The sequence below is a fragment of the Somniosus microcephalus genome, chromosome 4, assembly GCF_052327205.1.
Source record: "Somniosus microcephalus isolate GS21.2 chromosome 4, FLI_Smic_1.0, whole genome shotgun sequence".
Classification (NCBI taxonomy): Eukaryota; Metazoa; Chordata; class Chondrichthyes; order Squaliformes; family Somniosidae; genus Somniosus; species Somniosus microcephalus.
Genome location: NC_140990.1, coordinates 2,915,321 through 2,935,572, shown reverse-complemented (window position 1 = coordinate 2,935,572; position 20,252 = coordinate 2,915,321). Strand labels below are relative to the sequence as shown.

Below are 20,252 nucleotides of genomic sequence, written 5' to 3'. Positions count from 1 at the left end.
GGCCATCCCTTTACCGTTAAGTCGTAGACTCGTGAGAGAGTCGGGTCATTTCTCGTTTCCTTTTCAATGGCAGAATTTGTTACTGGTAGACATTCCACTATGGTTGAGTGGAACATCTCCACTGGGTCTACTGTAGGTGCCTCTTCTACCGTTGGCAACGGTAGGCGCGATAAACCGTCAGCATTCCCATGCTGTTTTGATCCTTTGTATTCTATGTTGTATTGGTGTGCCCCTAGAAGAAGGGACCACCTCTGTAGCCTTTGTGCCGTCATAATGGGAACACCCTTTTTAGGGTTGAATATGGAGATGAGGGGTTGATGGTCAGTCAACAAGGTAAATTTTTATCCGTGTAGGTAATGGTTGAATTTCTTCACTCCCCATACCAGGCTGAGTGCTTCCCTGTCGATTTGGGCATAGTTACGCTCAGCTGAGTTCAATGAGCGTGACGCAAAAGCTATCGGCCGTTCCGAGCCATCAGGGAATCTATGGGATAATACCGCTCCTATGCCGTAAGGGGATGCATCGCATGCCAGTCTGATTGGCAGTGATGGGTTGTAATGAGCCAAAACTTCTTTGGATGTGATTAAGTCTTTGCATTTATGGAATGCACGTTTACAGTCTTCGCTCCATTTCCAATTTACTCCTGTTTGTAGCAGTTCATTAAGAGGGTGTAGAAGAGTTGATAAGTTCGGTAAAAATTTATGATAGTAATTTTTTAATCCCAGGAACGACCTTAATTGTGAAACATTTTCAGGCACTGGGGCCTTTATGACTGCTTCAATTTTTTCAGGTGACTTATGCAACCCTTCCTTATTTATTATGTGGCCACAATATGATATTTGATTTCGGAAAAATTCGCACTTGGGGCGATTTGCTCGTAGGCCCCGTTCTTTCAGCCTAGTGAGCACCTGCTCCAAATTGGCAAGGTGCTCGCTGTCGTTTTCTCCTGTTACAAGGATGCCGTCTAGGTAGCATTGAGTCCCCGGAATCCCTTGGAGGACTTGCTCCATAGCTCTTTGCCAGATAGCTGGAGCGGATGCTACTCCGAAAACCAGTCGATTGTACTGGAACAGGCCTTTGTGTGTATTTATCGTGAGATACTTTTTAGAGGCCTCTTCAACCTCCATCTGTAGATATGCCTGTGCCAAGTCAATTTTGGTGAAACGTTTCCCTCCGGATAGTGAGGCAAAAATATCTTCTATCCTCGGAAGAGGATACTGTACCGTGTGAAGGACCGGGTTTACAGTCACCTTGAAGTCTCCACAGATGCGAATTTTTCTCTGTTCTTCAGATTTATTATTATTCAATGCTTTCTTCATGACTGGAGCGATGGGTGTTGTCCACTCGCTCCAATCTATTTTAGATAATACGCCTGCATTTTCCAAATTCTCCAGCTCTGCCTCGACTGCTGGACGAATTGCGTATGGCACTGGTCTTGCTTTAAAAAACTTGGGAATTGCTGCATCTTCCACTTTTATTGAGGTGGTGATGCCTTTCAAGGTTCCTAGTTTCTCTTGAAACACTTCTTTGGCGTTGGCCAAGATGTCTTTTAATCGTTCAGGTATGACGTCATCATCGTTTTTTTTCTTACTGGTCACCGTCAGTGCCTGAATGGAGTGCCAGTCTAAACGTATCTTTCTGATCCATTCACGTCCTAACAGCGGTGGGCCACCATCTTGTAGAATGTATAAATACAACTTTTGTATTTCCTTGCCGTTGTATACAACAGGCACCCTTATTTTTCCTTTGGGGTATACTTTCTGCCCCGTATATGTTTTTAAGATAATGGATGTGTCTTTTAAAGGGATATGCGGAAATAGCCTCTCGTAATCCCGTCGATTTATTACGGTCAGAGCTGATCCTGTATCTAGCTCCATTTTAACTGGGGACCCTGCTATCGTGAGGGTAACCCAAATGGTCTGGTAATCATCTTTGGCAAGTACATTATGTAATTTGAGACAGCTTAGTCTCTTGTTTTCGGAGTCGCTATCGTTCTTCTGGTCTTCGGAGCTACTGTCCGTCATCATTTGTACCTTCCGGTACTTTTCTTTATTGATTTTTTTTTTCCTGTCTGTGGATTTATTTTGTCCAGATCGGCATACCCGTGCAATGTGTCCAATCTTTCCGCATTGCCTGCATGCTTTGTCCTTGAACCAGCAGTCCCTCTGGTCATGGGTGGAGCTGCCGCAGCGATAACATCTCTCGAAACCCTGTGTCATTTTATGGGTGCCGAAGTCCTGTGTCTTTTGTTGTATCTCTGCAGCTCCTCTTGCGGCTGCTTCGTATGATACAGCCATACTGAAAGCCTTGTCCAGTGTTAAATCTTTTTCAGAAAGCAGCCTTTTCTGTGTTCCTTCACTTAAGAGACCGCAGACGAATTTGTCTCAAAGTTAATCTGCTAGTCCTGCCCCGAATTGGCAGTGTTTTGATAGCTTTCTTAATTCGGTTAGGTAATCAGCGTTACTTTCATTCTTGTGTTGATTTCTCTTGAAGAATTTGAATCGTTCCGCTATCAGCAGCGGTGTTGGGTTTAAGTGCTCCTGTAGGGTATCAACAATTTCTTTAAAATCCTTGTCCTTTGGTTTGGCTGGAGTGATTAAATTTCGTAACAGCCCGTATGTCTTTGCGCCCATTAGATTCAGCAGTACTGAAGCTTTTTTTTCATCTTCTATTCCATTTGCAGTGCAATATACCTCCACTCTTTCCACATATGTGGTCCAATCCTCTATCTCGCTATCAAAAGCATCAATATTGCCAGATTTAGGCATTTTAGAAAAGATATGGTGCTTACCGCGCTTTTCTTTCTTTTCTGTAGAAAAGATATGGCGCTTCCCGTGCTTTCCCGCCGCTGCTGCCAGTGACAACGCTGTTTCCCGCGGTTTCCGTTCTTTATTTATTTATTTATTTACAGCTGGAGACTCGTTCCCGCCGGACTTTCTCTCTAGGTCTGAACGCCGACCTTTTTGCAGCGCCGGCCGTCTCCCGAGTGCTCCCTCCCCATCTGTTACTGCTTGCCTTCGCTTTCGCTGTTTGGCCCAGCTGTAAAACCAGCCGCTGGAGCCCCAGCCTGACGCTCAGGAAGGATTAGCGCAGTACCTGCCACCAGCTTGGCCAGCTGGTGAAACCACAGCTTCTTTCACTTTCTTGATTCTTCTGGACGCCAGAGGAATCGATGTCCTTGAGGTGCTGCCGAATTGCAGGTAAGTCCGTTTCCACTTCGTCGCCACTGTTGTGTCTGTGTGTTGATAGAGACACTGAAGACAGGAGTTGGTTCATAGGTGTTTATTAAGCAAAGTCTGGAGGGGCACTAACGGATATAACACAATATACAGGCTTATATAGCCCGAGTGGCAATTGCCGGCATTACAGCACACATGGGGCTCTTAAAGGCACATACACTACAACCGGGAAATTAATGGTGGGAAATATGGAGATGGCAAAAATACTGAATGAATATTTTATATCAATCTTTACAGTAGAAGACACTAAGAATATCCCAACACTGGACAAACAGGGGGCTAAAGGGGGGGAGGAGCTAAACACGATCAAAATCACTAAGGAAGTGGTACTCGGTAAAATAATGGGACTCAAGGCGGATAAATCACCTGGACCTGATGGCTTACATCCTAGGGTCTTGAGGGAAGTGGCGGTAGGGATTGTGGATGCATTGGTAATAATTTTCCAAAACTCCCTGGACTCGGCAAAGGTCCCGGCAGACTGGAAAACTGCTAATGTAACACCCTTATTTAAAAAGGGCGGTAGACAGAAGGCTGGAAACTATAGACCGGTTAGCCTAACATCTGTGGTAGGTAAAATTTTGGAGTCCATTATTAAGGAGACAGTAACAGGACATTTGGATAATCATAATTTAATAGGACAAAGTCAGCATGGTTTTATGAAGGGGAAGTCATGTTTGACAAATTTGCTGGAGTTCTTTGGGGAAGTAACATATAGGGTGGATAAAGGGGAACCGGTGGATGTAGTGTATTTAGACTTCCAAAAGGCATTTGACAAGGTGCCACACAAAAGATTATTGCTTAAGATAAAAAATCACGGGATTGGGGGTAATATTCTGGCATGGATAGAGGATTGGCTATCTAACAGAAGGCAGAGAGTTGGGATAAATGGTTCATTCTCAGACTGGCAATCAGTAACTAGTGGTGTTCCGCAGGGGTCAGTGCTGGGTCCCCAACTCTTTACAATCTATATTAACGATTTGGAGGAGGGGACTGAGTGTAACATATCAAAGTTTGCAGATGATACTAAGATGGGAGGGAAAGTAGTGAGTGAGGAGGACATAAAAAATCTGCACGGGGACATAGACAGGCTAAGTAAGTGGGCAGAGATTTGGCAGATGGAATACAATACTGGAAAGTGTGAGTTTATGCACTGTGGCGGGAAAAATCGTAGAGCAAGTTATTATCTTAATGGCAAGAAACTGGAAAGTACTGAAGTACAAAGGGATCTGGGGGTCCTGGTGCACGAAACTCAAAAGGTTAGTATGCAGGTGCAGCAAGTGATTAAGAAGGCCAATGGAATGTTGGCTTTCATTGCTAGGGGGATAGAATATAAAAATAGGGAGGTATTGCTTCAGTTGTACAAGGTATTGGTGAGACCGCACCTGGAATACTGCGTACAGTTTTGGTGTCCATACTTAAGAAAAGACATACTTGCTCTCGAGTCAGTACAAAGAAGGTTCACTCGGTTAATCCCGGGGATGAGGGGATGGACATATGAGGAGAGGTTGAGTAGATTGGGACTCTACTCATTGGAGTTCAGAAGAATGAGAGGCGATCTTATTGAAACATATAAGATTGTGAAGGGGTTGGATCGGGTGGATGCGGGGAGGATGTTCCCGATGATGGGTGAAACTAGAACTAGGGGGCATAGTCTTAGAATAAGGGGCTGCTCTTTCAAAACTGAGATGAGGAGGAACTACTTCACTCAGAGGCTGGTAGGTCCATGGAATATGCTGCCCCAAAAAGCTGTAGAAGCTACATCATTACATAAATTTAAAACAGAAATCGACAGTTTCCTAGAAGTAAAGGGAATAAAGGGTTACGGGGTGCGGGCAGGAATTTGGACATGAGTCTGGGTTCGGATTGGTCATGGCCCTGTGGGTAGCGGAGCGGGCCCAGGGGCCATGTAGCCTGATCCTGCTCCTATTTCGTGTGTCTAATTCTGTTAGATTCAGGAGATGGTTCTGTGATAGTGGATTGGCGGTTAGGATCAGATCAGCCATGATCTTATTGAATGGCGGAGCAGGCTTGAGGGGCCGATTGGCCTACTCCTGCTCCTATTTCTTATGTTCTTATGTTCGACAGAAAATGTCTCACTTAAATCAGTGTCCTCAATCACATTGACTTGTTGCCCTTTCTTTGTTTTTACTTTTGAAAAGCATTGTTTGGCAAAGTGATTCTTTCCATTACATTTTGTGCACATTTTTCCAAACGCTGGGCATTGTTTTAACTGGTGTTTGTAACCACAGCGTTTACAATTAAAAATTCCATCCTCCGATTGCTTTTCATTTCTGTTCTGCCCACGTTTCTTCCCCTTGTAGGACACAGCACCGACAGCAGCACAGTCACTCATTACAGTCACATCATTATTAATTTCACTGAAAGTCTTCGCGTGCTTTTGAGCTAGCTCACTGGCATGGCATATTTTCACAGCGTCCTCCAATTTTAGTTCGGTTTCTCTCAACAGACGTTCCCTGACCTTTTTATCATGAATACCAAACACAATCTGGCCACGAATCATGGATGATTTCAGTTCAGAGAAATTACATGTCTGTGCTTTCAGTTTCAGATTGGTCACAAAGCTATCAAAAGTCTCATTTTGCTGCTGTGTCCGTGAACGGAACACGTACCTCTCATAGGTCTCACTCTTTTTGGGAGAACAATGTGTATCAAACTTCTTTAGCACATCGTCCATCTTTCCCCTGTCCTTCTCTTGATCAAACACAAACGTATTAAATACCTCTATCGCCTGTGGGCCTGCAACCGTAAGCAACAACGCTATTTTCCTTGCGTCTGGCATCGTACCGAACCCGATGGCAGCAATGTAGAGTTCGAATTGTTGTTTGAAAGTCCGCCAATTGCAGTCGACATTCCCCGTGAGCTTCAAACCCTCCGGTGGCTTCAAATTCTCCATGTCACGTTTCACAATATTCACCAGATTTTACCAATCCTGGTACTGTGGTGTATGTAACCTGTTCCACCTTAAGAGAACTTAAGCCTGTTCCACCTTAAGAGATGTACTACTTTCTCTGGCTGCTGTATACGCAATACCGGTGGTGACCACACCGGTATATAAGCACTGTGTAGTAATATTGTATTCAGTATAGTCCCTACCTCCAACCAGTAAAGACCTGTTGAATTTACTCTTGTAGTCTGTGTAGTAATTATCACTATAACACACAGACTTAACAGGTACCATGTTATGTTCATAAATGAATAGACATTCTTATTATGAACAGCTAGCATGACATAGTCACTTTATTCAGCCATGTGGACTTGTACAGCATCCATCTTGACTACTGCCTTGTGGGTAGCCTAGTGCATCGTGGGTAGCCCCACTCTTATATACATACAGCTCCACCTAGTGTACCATTCTAGAATGACATGTTACTGATCATTACAGCCACTATTTCGAAGAAGAGCGGGGGAGTTCTCGCCAGTGTCCTGGGGCCAATATTTATCCCTCAATCACTAAAAGTTACAGTTTATCCGGTCATTATCACATTGCTGCTTGCGGGAGCTTACTGTGCGCAATTTTGGCTCCCGCGTTTCCCTCATTACAACAGTGACTACACTTGAAAAAGGACTTCATTGCCTGTAAAGCGCTAAGGGACGTCCTGAGGTCATGAAAGGCGCTATATAAATGCAAGTCTTTCTTTCTTTTTTCTGATAAATCCAATAGGGAATTCAGGAGAAGCTTTGGGGGCGATTTTCCCAGCCCCGAGGAGGCGGGACAGTTGGCAAAGTGGCAAAAACTGAGGGCGGGCTCGGAACCCGCCTCCGCGCAATTTTGCCGGAGGCGGGTTTGATGGGTGCAATTCGGTCCCGCCTTCCTCAGTCGGGAAAGGTAGTTAAGACCCTTAAATAGTCATTAAGGGCCTCTATAATCCTATTTTGATAAGCTTTCCTCATTTTACCACATTTTCAGCATGTTGCACAGAGTCATAGAGTCATAGCGTCATTACACAGCACAGAAAGAGGCCCTTCGGCCCGTCGTGTCCGCGCCGGCCATCAAGCCCTGTCTAATCTAATCCCATTTTCCAGCACTTGGTCCGTAGCCTTGTATGCTATGGCGGTTCAAGTGCTCATCCAAATACTTCTTGAATGTTGTGAGGGTTCCTGCCTCTACCACCCTTTCAGGCAGTGAGTTCCAGATTCCAACCACCCTCTGGGTGAAAAAGATTTTCCTCAAATCCCCTCTAAACCTCCTGCCCCTTATCTTGAAACTATGCCCCCTGGTTATTGGCCCCTCTACTAAGGGGAAAGTTCCTTTCTATCTACCCGATCTATGCCCCTCATAATTTTGTACACCTCAATCAGGTCCCCCCTCTCAGCCTTCTCTGCTCTAAGGAAAACAACCCCAGCCTGTCCAGTCTTTCTTCATAGCTGAAGCGCTCCAGCCCAGGTAACATCCTGGTGAATCTCCTCTGCACTCTCTCCAATGCAATCACATCCCTCCTATAGTGTGGCGACCAGAACTGCACACAGTATACCAGCTGTGGCCTAACTAGCGTTTTGTACATCTCCATCATAACCTCCCTGCTCTTGTATTCTATGCCTCAGCTAATGAAGGCAAGTATCTCATATGTCTTTTTAACCACCTTATCCACCTGTCCTGCTGCCTTCAGGGATCAATGTACATGCACTCCAAGGTCCCTCTGATCCTCTGTCCTTCCTAGGGTCCTACCATTCATTGTGTATTCCTTTGCCTTGTTAGTCCTCCCAAAATGCATCACCTCACACTTTTCAGGGTTAAATTCTATTTGCCACTGTTCTGCCCATCTAACCAACCCGTCTATATCGTCCTGTAGCCTGAGGCTTCCCTCCTCGCTATTTACCACTCCACCAATTTTCACGGCCCTCCTACACCACGCCAGCTAATCCTGGCGGGTTGACAAGCGGGGTGGCCTCCTCACAGCTCCAGAATTAAAACGGAGCTTTCATCAGGGAGCAGTTGCAGGTGGCAGAACTTTTGTTCCACCGGTCTTTCGGCGCTTAGTAAACCCTGCTTGACTAATCTACTGGAATTTTTTGAGGATGTAACTGATAAAATAGATAAGGGAGAACCAGTGGATGTGGTATATTTGGACTTTCAGAAGGCTTTCGATAAGGTCCCGCATAAGAGATTAGTGTGTAAAGTTAAGGCACATGGGATTGGGGGTAAGGTACTGACTTGGATAGAGAGCTGGTTGGCAGACAGGAAGCAAAGAGTTGGAATAAACGGCTCTTTTTCCGAGTGGCAGGTGTAATGATATCAGCAAATAGTGATGTTATTTGCCTGTTTGATTATCATGCCTTACCAGCATAATTGCATGTATTGATTACTTATGCCTGACCAGCAGAGGTCATGTGACAGAGACAAGCAGTTTGGTTTAGTTTCAGTTGCGTTCTAGATGCATCACTAGCTGATGTCTCCTGTAAATGCTGTTAAAAGAGTTGAACAAGCTTTAGATTAAAAGACATTCTCTTTCATAAATGTCTCGTCATTGAACCCACAAAGAAATCAATACATGGTGTCAGAAGTGATTGAAAGAGATGAAGAGGAAAAATCTGAAGTTAAATCAGCTCTCCACAGATTAGCAAACCAAAAGAGAACATCGTTGCTTACCATTAGAGAATAGCTAACGAAGTGAAAAAATGGAAGGTTTACTCCCACCGGCGACGCTTCAGTTGACAGGTAATGTGGCTGAAAATTGGAGAAGGTTCAAACAACGTGTGGGGTTGTATTTATCAGCAATCGGAGCTGACGAGAAAAGTAATAAAAGGAAATCGTCACTGTTCTTACATGTCGTGGGTGATGAAGCGCTGGAGGTGTATAATAACTTCACGTTCGCTGATAATGGAGACAAAATGAAGCTAGATAAAATAATGGAACAGTTTGAGGCCTACTGCATACCTAAACGTAACGTGATGTTTGAGAGGCACAGATTTTTCACATGTGTTCAGAAAACGGGTGAGACTATTGATCAGTATGTGACTGAACTGAGAAACAGAAGCAAATCGTGTGAATTTGGGGGACTGACAGACTCGCTGATAAAAGACAGACTGGTGTTTGGTATTCCGAATAATGGTCTAAGGGAAAGACTGCTAAGAGAGCAAGATCTAGACCTGGGAAAAGCCATAGCACTGTGTAAGGCTACAGAGACTGTGAAGTCGCAGGCAAAGGAGCTGTTCAGTGACAGTAGCTGCAACGTGGATGCAGTGAGAAAGAACGGACACAAACCGTTTAACAAAAAGAACGCCAATGTGAAAAAAGAGGCGTGGCCAGCGAACGAAAATGAAAGGGACAATCGAAAGACATGTAGTCGATGCGGTACACAGCATCCACCAAAAAAGTGTCCAGCATATGGTAAAACATGCAATAGTTGCAACAAAAACAACCATTATGCCCGTTGCTGTAAGAACCAAGCGCAACAAAGCAAGGTCCATGCAGTAGATGAAAGCGAGATAGAGGAGTTCAATGTGGATGTTGTGTCTGAAAACAAAAAAGAAGAAAGAGACTGGATGTTGACACTAAAAGTGAATGACATACACATTCCATTTAAATTGGATACTGGAGCACAAGTTAATGTGATATCAAAGACTGATTTTAAGAAAATTAGACCCAGACCAAAGATACATGGAATCAAAGTGAAAGTGACAGGATACTCAGGTACTGATATACCAGTGAAAGGAAGATGCATTGTCAAAGTAACAAACAAGGACAGAGAGCACACGCTAGCATTAATCGTGGTGCCAAAGGATGTGCAAGCCATACTAGGTTTAAAAGCCTGTGAGAGACTGAACCTGGTAAAGAGAGTCCTCGTTGTGGAAAGCGAAGGAGAGACAGTCTATGATGAACTCATGAAAGAGTACAAAGACCTATTTAAGGGTCTAGGCTGCATTCCAGGAGAACACACGATCAGAGTAGATAAAAGTATGACACCGGTCATACATCCATGCAGAAAAGTTCCGTTTGCTCTTCAAATGCAACTGAAGGCAGAGTTGGACAGGATGGAAAGCCTGAACATGATTCGGAAGATAGATGAGCCAACTGAGTGGGTGAGTTCCCTCGTCGTAGCGGACAAAAAGAATGGAAAGCTCAGAATTTGCCTGGATCCAAGAGATCTAAACAGAGCAATAAAGAGAGAGCACTTCAAGCTTCCTACACGTGAGGAAATCATGGCACAGTTTGCAAATGCAAAGTATTTCAGCAAGTTAGATGCATCATCAGGATTTTGGCAGATGAAATTGGACGAAGCAAGTTCAAGACTGTGCACGTTCAACAGTCCATTTGGCAGATACAGATTCCTAAGGTTACCATTTGGCATTGCCTCAGCTCCTGAAGTGTATCACAAAACTATCCATATGATCTATGAGCACCTGGAGGGAGTTGATACATCAATGGATGACATCATAGTATGGGGAACCACGAGAACTGAGCATGACGAGAGACTGAAAAAAGTGCTGGAAGCAACAAGGAAAACAAACCTGAAGCTGAATAGAGAGAAATGCCAGCTCGGGGTGACAGAACTGACATTCGTGGGAGATATCCTTAGCAGTGAGGGCATCAGACCAAATCCCAGAAAGGTGTCCGCCATTGAGAATATGCCAAAGCCACAATGCAAAAAGGACGTGCAGAGGTTTAATGGAATGATCAACTACATGGGGAAATTCATATCCAACCTCTCAGAAAAGATGGCGCCACTGAGAAGACTAACTGAAAAGAACATAGAATGGGAATGGAATCATGAGCATGAGAAGTCATGGAGCGATCTAAAGAAACTGCTCACAGAGGAACCAGTTCTGAGGTTTTATGACCCAGCGAGACCCATCAAGATATCATCAGATGCATCACAGAGTGGGCTCGGTGCCGTTCTTCTGCAAAAATATGACTACTGGCAACCTATTGCATATGCATCGCGCTCAATGACAGACGCGGAGACGCGATATGCTCAAATAGAAAAGGATCTGCTCAGCATCACATGCGCCTGTGAAAGATTTCACCAGTTTGTGGCAGGACAAGCAATCAGTGTAGAGACTGACCATAAGCACTTGATTGCATTGTTCCAAAAGCCACTAAATAGCTGTCCGCTTAGAATACAAAGAATGATGATCAGGCTGCAACGCTATACACTGAATGTTGCGTACACACCGGGTAAGCTGATGTATACAGCAGACACGTTGTCCAGAGCTGTAGACCCAAGTGAGCCCGCAAACACCACAATGGATGAAAAAGTGAACGCCTACGTGGACATGATCACAAGTGCACTGCCCATAGCAGATGCAAAAATGGAGCTCATAAAGAATGAGGCAAACAAAGATGAAACAATGAGACGACTGAGGAAAAGCATCTTGGATGGATGGCCCAACATGAAGCAAGACTGCTCACCTGACATGGCAGAGTACTGGAACTGCAGGGCAGAACTATCAGTGGTCGAAGACATCATCTACAAAGGAAGTAAAATAGTTATCCCAAAGAGTCTGAGAAAAGAGATGTTAAAAAAGATCCATGGAGGACATCTGGGAATCGAAAAGTGTAAGAAAAGAGCACGAGAGGTGATGTACTGGCCACGAATCAACCAAGATGTGACAAATGAGGTGTCAAACTGCACAATATGCCTGAAATATCGAGCAAGCAATCCGGTAGAACCACTAAAGCCACACCCAGCGCCAGACAGACCTTACCAGAAGGTAGGCGCTGACCTATTCGTATGTCAAGGGAAGGACTATCTTGTAGTCACAGACTATTACTCCCTGTATCCAGAGGTTTGTAGACTGCACACCACCACTGCAGATGCTGTGATAACATGTATGAAAGCCATATTCTCCAGACATGGCGTGGCAAGCGAGGTCTTCACAGACAACGGACCTCAGTTTTACAATGCAAGTTTCCGACACTTTGCCAAAGAGTGGGACTTTGTCCACACAACGTCAAGTCCTCACTATCCACAGTCCAATGGACTAGTGGAAAAATCGGTCCAGACAGTGAAAAGACTGATGTACAAGGCAAAAGACAGTGGAACTGACTTCTACCAAAGCATGCTTGTATACCGCACAACGCCGCTCGAGTGTGGTATGTCACCAGCCCAACTCCTGATGGGATGTCGGCTAAGGTCAAACCTACCCATCCCGGAGAACCTCCTGAAAACAAAAGAGGGGGAGAAAGTGAGGAAGTTCAAAGAACAACAGAAAGAAAAGCAAAAGTACTACTATGACAGAGGAACACAAAACCTACCTGAACTCCACACTGGTGACCAAGTAAGGTTCAAAGACAAAACAAACACATGGACTCAGAAGGGAACTGTCCTGAGTGAAGTTCAACCAAGATCATACACCATTCAGACAGATGAGGGTGCTGTTCTGAGAAGAAATCGTAGGGATCTTCTCATGGGACCAGCCACAGCAGGTCAAGAGACTGATACTGTTGAACAACCTGATCACACAGCTGAGAAACCATCATCTGAGGCAACAACTCAGATTCAAGGACAATCAATCAGAAAATCCTCAAGACATGTGAAGCCTCCTGAGAGACTCATTGAGTAAATTTAAGGACTATTGTTATAGAAGGGAGTAATGTTATCTTATTCTTTCTTCAAGTTCTAGTGTATTGACATATTTCATGTGAACACACAAAGCAAGGTTAAAAAACCTTGATCATGATAATGATAATGTAAGTTCATTAAGTGTTACAGTTAAAATGCAGATTAATACAAAGAAAACATGTTGTTAGTTAAAAGTAAAATACTTTTGTTTTAAGAAAGGGAGATGTAATGATATCAGCAAATAGTGATGTTATTTGCCTGTTTGATTATCATGCCTTACCAGCATAATTGCATGTATTGATTACTTATGCCTGACCAGCAGAGGTCATGTGACAGAGGCAAGCTGTTTGGTTTAGTTTCAGTTTCGTTCTAGATGCATCACTAGCTGATGCCTCCTGTAAATGCTGTTAAAAGAGTTGAACAAGCTTTAGATTAAAAGACATTCTCTTTCATAAATGTCTCGTCATTGAACCCACAAAGAAATCAATACAGCAGGCAGTGACTAGTGAGGTACCGCAGGGATCGGTCCTAGGACCCCAGCTATTCACAATATATATTAATGATCTAGATGAGGGAACTAGATGTAATATCTCCAAGTTTGCAGACGACACAAAGCTGGGTGGGCATGTGTGCTGTGAGGAGGATGCCGAGAAACTCTAGTACGATTTGGACAGGTTGGGCGATTGGGCAGAAGCATGGCAGATGCAATATAGCGTGGATAAATGCGAGGTTATCCACTTTGGTGTCAAAAACAGGAAGGCAGATTATTACCTGAATGGCAATAGATTGGGAGAAGGGAAAGTACAACGAGACCTGGGTGTCCTTGTGCACCAGTCGCTGAAGGTAAGCATGCAGGTGCAGCCGATGGTTAAGAAGGCAAATGGTATGTTGGCCTTCGTAGCGAGAGGATTCGAGTACAGGAGCAAGGATGTCTTGCTGCACTTGTACAGGGCCTTGGTGAGACCACACCTTGAGTATTGTGTGCAGTTTTGGTCACCTTATCTGAGGAAGGATGTTCTTGCCATGGAGAGAGTGCAGCGAAGATTCACCAGCCTGATTCCTGGGATGGCAGGAATGACGTATGAGGAGAGATTGGGTCGATTGGGCTTATACTCGCTGGAGTTTAGAAGAATGAGAGGGGACCTCATTGAAACTTATAAAGTTCTAACAGGACTAGACAGACTAGATGCAGGAACGACATTCCCGATGGCGGGGGAGTCCAGAACCAGGGGTCACAGTCTAAGGATAAGGGGTAAGCCATTTAGGACTGAGATGAGGAGGAATTTCTTCACCCAGAGAGTGGTGAACCTGTGGAATTCTCTACCACAGAAGGCAGTGGAGGCCAATTCATTAAAAATATTGAAGAAGGAGTTGGATATATTTCTTAAGGCTAAAGGGATCAAGGGATATGGGGAGAAAGCAGGGACAGGGTACTGAATTTGGATGATCAGCCATGACCTCATTGAATGGCGGAGCAGGCTCGAGGGGCCGAATGGCCGACTCCTGCTTTTATCTTCTATGTTTCTATGTTTCTGTAACAGCTTGGAGATGGTGCAGCATCGACCAAAAAACCAGTGGAATGAGCCAAGACAGCAAGCAGCCCTTAAATGAAGCTGGATATGTGACGTCAGCAGAGACGAGTTTCAGTCCCACCAGACTAATTGCCCCAGGGGAACCCACAGCTCTGAAATCAACTGGCCAATTCGGGGAAAACCGCGAATTTTTCCCACCTCTCAGTGGAGGCAGTTTTGGGACCCACCCAAACCGCAACCCTGCCACCATTGGGAAAATCGCCCCCTTCTTTACCCAGAGAGTGTTGAGAAATTGGACCTCGCTACCGCAAGAAGGGGTTGAGGTGAAGAACAGAGATGCATTTAAGGGGAAGCTAGATAGGAACATAGGAACTGGAGGAGGCCGTTCAGCCCCTCGAGCCTGTTACATAGGAACAGGAGGAGGCCGTTCAGCCCCTCGAACCTTTTACACAGGAACAGGAGGAGGCCGTTCAGCCCCTCGAGCCTGTTACACGGGAACAGGAGGAGGCCCATTCAGCCCTCGAGCCTGTTACATAGGAACAGGAGGAGGCCGTTCAGCCCCTCGAACCTTTTACACAGGAACAGGAGGAGGCCGTTCAGCCCCTCGAACCTTTTACACAGGAACAGGAGGAGGACGTTCAGCCCCTCGAGCCTGTTACAGAGGACAAGGAGGAGGCCCATTCAGCTCCTCGAGCCTGTTACACAGGAACAGGAGGAGCCCATTCAGCCCCTCGAGCCTGTTACACAGGAACAGGAGGAGGCCGTTCAACCCCTCGAGCCTGTTACACAGGAACAGGAGGAGGCCCATTCAGCCCCTCGAACCTGTTACATAGGAACAGGAGGAGGCCGTTCAGCCCCTCGAGCCTGTTACACAGGAACAGGAGGAGGCCATTCAGCCCCTCGAGCCTGTTACACAGGAACAGAAGGAGGCCATTCAGCCCCCTCAAGCCTGTTACACTGGATCAGGAGGAGGCCATTCAACCCCTCGAGCCTGTTACACAGGAACAGGAGAAGGCCCATTCAGCTCCTCGAGCCTGTTACACAGGAACAGGAGGAGGCCATTCAGTCCCTCGAGAATGTTACACAGGAACAGGAGGAGGCCCATTCCGCCCCTCGGGCCTGTTACACAGGAACAGGAGGAGGCCATTCAGTCCCTCGAGAATGTTACACAGGAACAGGAGGAGGCCCATTCCGCCCCTCGGGCCTGTTACACAGGAACAGGAGGAGGCCCATTCAGCCCCTCGAGCCTGTTACACAGGAACAGGAGGAGGCCCATTCAGCCCCTCGAGCCTGTTACACAAGAACAGGAGGAGGCCGTTCAGCCCCTCGAGCCTGTTACACAGGAACAGGAGGAGCCCATTCAGCCCCTCGAGCCTGTTACACAAGGAACAGGAGGAGCACATTCAGCCTCCTCGAGCCTGTTACACAGGAACAGGAGGAGGCCGTTCAGCCCCTCGAGCCTGTTACACAGGAACAGGAGGAGGCCCATTCAGCCCCTCGAGCCTGTTACACAGGAACAGGAGGAGGCCGTTCAGCCCCTCGAGCCTGTTGCACAGGAACAAGAGGAGGCCATTCAGCTCCTCGATCCTGTTACACAGGAACAGGAGGAGGTCCATTCTGCCCCTCGAGCCTGTTACACAGGAACAGGAGGCGGCCATTCAGCTCCTCGATCCTGTTACACAGGAACAGGAGGAGGCCCATTCAGCCCCTCGAGCCTGTTACACAGGAATAGGAGGAGGCCATTCTGCCCCTCGATCCTGTTACACAGGAACAGGAGGAGGCCCGTTCAGCCTCTCCAGCCTCTTACACAGGAATAGGAGGAGGCCATTCAGCCCCTCGAGTCTGTGACACAGGAACAGGAGGAGGCCATTCAGCCCCTCGAGACTGTTATACAGGAACAGGAGGAGGCCATTCAGCCCTCTCGGGCCTGCTACACTGGAACTGGAGGAGGCTGTTCAGCCCCTCGTGAATGTTACACAGGACCAGGAGGAGCCCTTTCAGCCCCTCAAGGTGGTTACACAGCAACAGGAGGAGGCCATTCAGCCCCTCAAGCCTATTACACAGGAACAGGAGGAGGCCATTCAGCCCCTCGATACTGTTACACAGGAATACGAAGAGGCCATTCAGCCCCTCGAGCCTGTTACACAGGAGCAGGAGGAGGCCGTTCAGCCCCCACGAGACTGTTACACAGGAACAGGAGGAGGCCATTCAGCCCCTCGAGCCTGTTACACAGGAACAGGAGGAGGCCATTCAGCCCTCTCGAGCCTGTTACACAGTAACAGGAGGAGGCCATTCAGTCCCTTGAGCCTGTTACACAGGATCAGGAGAAGGCCATTCAGCCCCTCGAGCCTGTTACTCAGGAACAGGAGGAGCCCATTCAGCCCCTCGAGCCTTACACAGGACCAGGAGGAGGCCCATTCAGCCCTTCGAGCCTGTAACACAGGAACATGAGGAGGTCATTCAGCTCATCGAGCCTGTTACACAGGAACAGGAGGAGGCCCTTCAGTCCCTCGAGCCTGTTTCACAGGAACATGAGGATGTCATTCAGCCCCTCGAGCCTGTTACACAGGAACAGGAGGAGGCCATTCAGTCCCGCAAGCCTGTTACACAGGAACAGGAGGAGGCCATTCAGCCCCTCGAACCTGTTACACAGGAACATGAGGAGGTCATTCAGCCGCTCGAGCCTTTTACACAGGAACAGGAGGAGGCCATTTAGTCCCTCGAGCCTGTTACACATGAACAGGAGAAGGCCATTCAGTCCCTCGAGCCTGTTACACAGGAATAGGAGGAGGCCATTCAGCCCCTCGAGCCTGTTACACAGGAATAGGAGGAGGCCATTCAGCCCCCTCGAGCCTGTTACACAGGAAGAATGACAGAATCACAGAAACCCCACAGTGCAGATAGAGGCCATTTCGGCCCATCGAGCCTGCACCGACACATATCCCACCGATCCCCGCAACCCCTACACCAACACATATCCCACCCTATCCCCGCAACCCCACGTATTTAATCCCCCTAACACTAAGGGTCAATTTATCATAGCCAATCAACCTAACCCGCACATCTTTGGACTGTGGGAGGAAACTGGAGCACCCGGAGGAAACCCACGCAAACAAGAGGAGCAGGTCATTCAGTCCCTCGATCCTGTTACACAGGAACAGGAGGAGGTCATTCAGTCCCTCGATCCTGTTACACAGGAACAGGAGGAGGCCATTCAGCCCTCTCGAGCCTGTTACACAGTAACAGGAGGAGGCCATGCAGTCCCTCGTGCCTGTTACACAGGATCAGGAGAAGGGCATTCAGCCCCTCGAGCCTGTTCCACAGGAACAGGAGGAGCCCATTCAGCCCCTCGAGCCTTACACAGGAACAGGAGGAGGCCCATTCAGCCCCTCGAGCCTGTTACACAGGAACAGGAGGAGGCCATTCAGCCCTCTCGAGCCTGTTACACAGTAACAGGAGGAGGTCATTCAGTCCCTCGATCCTGTTACACAGGAACAGGAGGAGCCCATTCAGCCCCTCGAGCCTGTTACACAGGAACAGGAGGAGGCCATTCAGCCCTCTCGAGCCTGTTACACAGTAACAGGAGGAGGCCATGCAGTCCCTCGATCCTGTTACACAGGAACAGGAGGAGGCCATTCAGCCCTCTCGAGCCTGTTACACAGTAACAGGAGGAGGTCATTCAGTCCCTCGATCCTGTTACACAGGAACAGGAGGAGCCCATTCAGCCCCTTGAGCCTGTTCCACAGGAACAGGAGGAGCCCATTCAGCCCCTCGAGCCTTACACAGGAACAGGAGGAGGCCCATTCAGTCCCATGAGCCTGTTTCACAGGAACATGAGGAGGTCATTCAGGCCCCTCGAGCCTGTTACACAGGAACAGGAGGAGCCCATTCAGCCCCTCGAGCCTGTTACACAGGAACAGGAGGAGGCCATTCAGCCCTCTCGAGCCTGTTACACAGTAACAGGAGGAGGCCATGCAGTCCCTCGATCCTGTTACACAGGAACAGGAGGAGGCCATTCAGCCCTCTCGAGCCTGTTACACAGTAACAGGAGGAGGTCATTCAGTCCCTCGAGCCCGTTACACAGGAACAGGAGGAGCCCATTCAGCCCCTTGAGCCTGTTCCACAGGAACAGGAGGAGGCCATTCAGCCCCTCGAGCCTTACACAGGAACAGGAGGAGGCCCATTCAGTCCCACCAGCCTGTTTCACAGGAACATGAGGAGGTCATTCAGGCCCCTCGAGCCTGTTCCACAGGAACAGGAGGAGGCCATTCAGCCCCTCGAGCCTGTTACACATTGCGGATTGGAAGGTCGCAAATGTAACCCCGCTATTCAAGAAAGGAGGGAGAGAAAAAACAGGGAACTACAGGCCAGTTAGCCTGACATCAGTCATTGGGAAAATGCTGGAATCCATTGTTGAGGAAGTTGTATCAGGGCACTTAGAAAATCATAACATGATTAGGCCGAGTCAACATGGTTTTATGAAAAGGAAATTGTGTTTGACAAATTTATTAGAGTTTTTTGAGGATGTAACTAGCAGGGTAGATAGAGGAGAACCAGTGGATGTAGTATATTTGGATTTCCAAAAGGCATTCGATAAGGTGCCACATAAAAGTTTATTACACAAGATTAGGGCTCATGGGGTAGGAGGGTAATATTGTAGCATGGATAGAGGATTGGCTAACGGACAGAAAACAGAGAGAAGGGATAAATGTGTCATTTTCCGGTTGGCAGGCTTTAACTAGTGGGGTGCCGCAAGGATCAGTGTTGGGGCCTCAGCTATTTACAATCTATATTAACGACCTAGATGAAGGGACCCAGTGTAATGTATCCAAGTTTGCTGATGATACAAAGCTAGGTGGGACAGTAAGCTGTGAGGAGAACACAAAGACTCTGCAAAGGGGGTTGGACTATAAGAGTGAGGAAGTCTTGCTCCAATTGTACAGGGCCTTGGTGAGACCACACCTGGAGTACTGGGCACAGTTCTGGTCTCCTTATCTAAGGAAGGATATCCTTGGCCTTGGAGGCGGTGCAACGAAGGTTCACTAGATTGATTCCTGGGAGGAGAGGGTTGTCCTATGATGAGAGATTGTGTAGATTGGGCCGATACTCTCTAAAGATTAGAAGAACGAGAGGTGATCTCATTGAAACATATAAGATTCTGAGGGGGATTGACAGGGTAGATGCTGAGAGGTTGTTTCCCCCCCGGCTGGAGAGTCTAGAACTAGGGGTCATAGAAACATAGAAACATAGAAGATAGGAGCAGGAGTCGGCCATTCGGCCCCTCGAGCCTGCTCCGCCATTCAATGCGATCATGGCTGATCATCCAAATTCAGTACCCTGTCCCTGCCTTCTCCCCATATCCCTTGATCCCTTTAGCCTTAAGAAATATATCCAACTCCTTCTTGAATATATTTAATGAATTGGCCTCCACCGCCCTCTGTGGTAGAGAATTCCACAGGTGCACCACTCTATCTGGGTGAAGAAATTCCTCCTCATTTCAGTCCTAAATCAAAATCAATCAAATCAAATCAAATCAACTTTTATCGTCATTGTTAGTGCACATGTGCTGTACAACGAAATGTAGGCTTGCGGCTCCCGAGAGTGTACATTTAGATTAAGACATTTAAACATTCAACATACATTTGGCTTGTAATACATTAACATCAACATAACCTTAATAAAGTGCATTGGCAGATGTGCAGGCTTTAGTGTTTATTTGTGGAGTTCAGTAGGATGACAGCCCTGGGAAAGAAGCTGTTCCTAAATCTGGTCGTTCGGGTGCGAATGCATCTGTCGCGTCTCCCAGATGGCAGGAGGGCGAACAGACTGTGGCTGGGGTGGGTAGGGTCTTTGATGATGGACCGTGACCTCCGTAAACAGCGTTTCTGGTATATGTGCTCTATGGTCGGTAGCCGGGTGCCGGTAATGCGTTGGGCAGTTTTGACTACCCGCTGCAG

General features: G+C 47.1%; 1 protein-coding gene across 1 annotated transcript in view; it reads left to right on the top strand.

Annotated features, from left to right (window-relative positions):
• The window catches only part of LOC147118180 (copine-6-like), a 130,282-nt gene that overhangs the window by 21,838 nt on the left and 88,192 nt on the right, over nt 1-20,252 (top strand). The window lies entirely within an intron of this gene.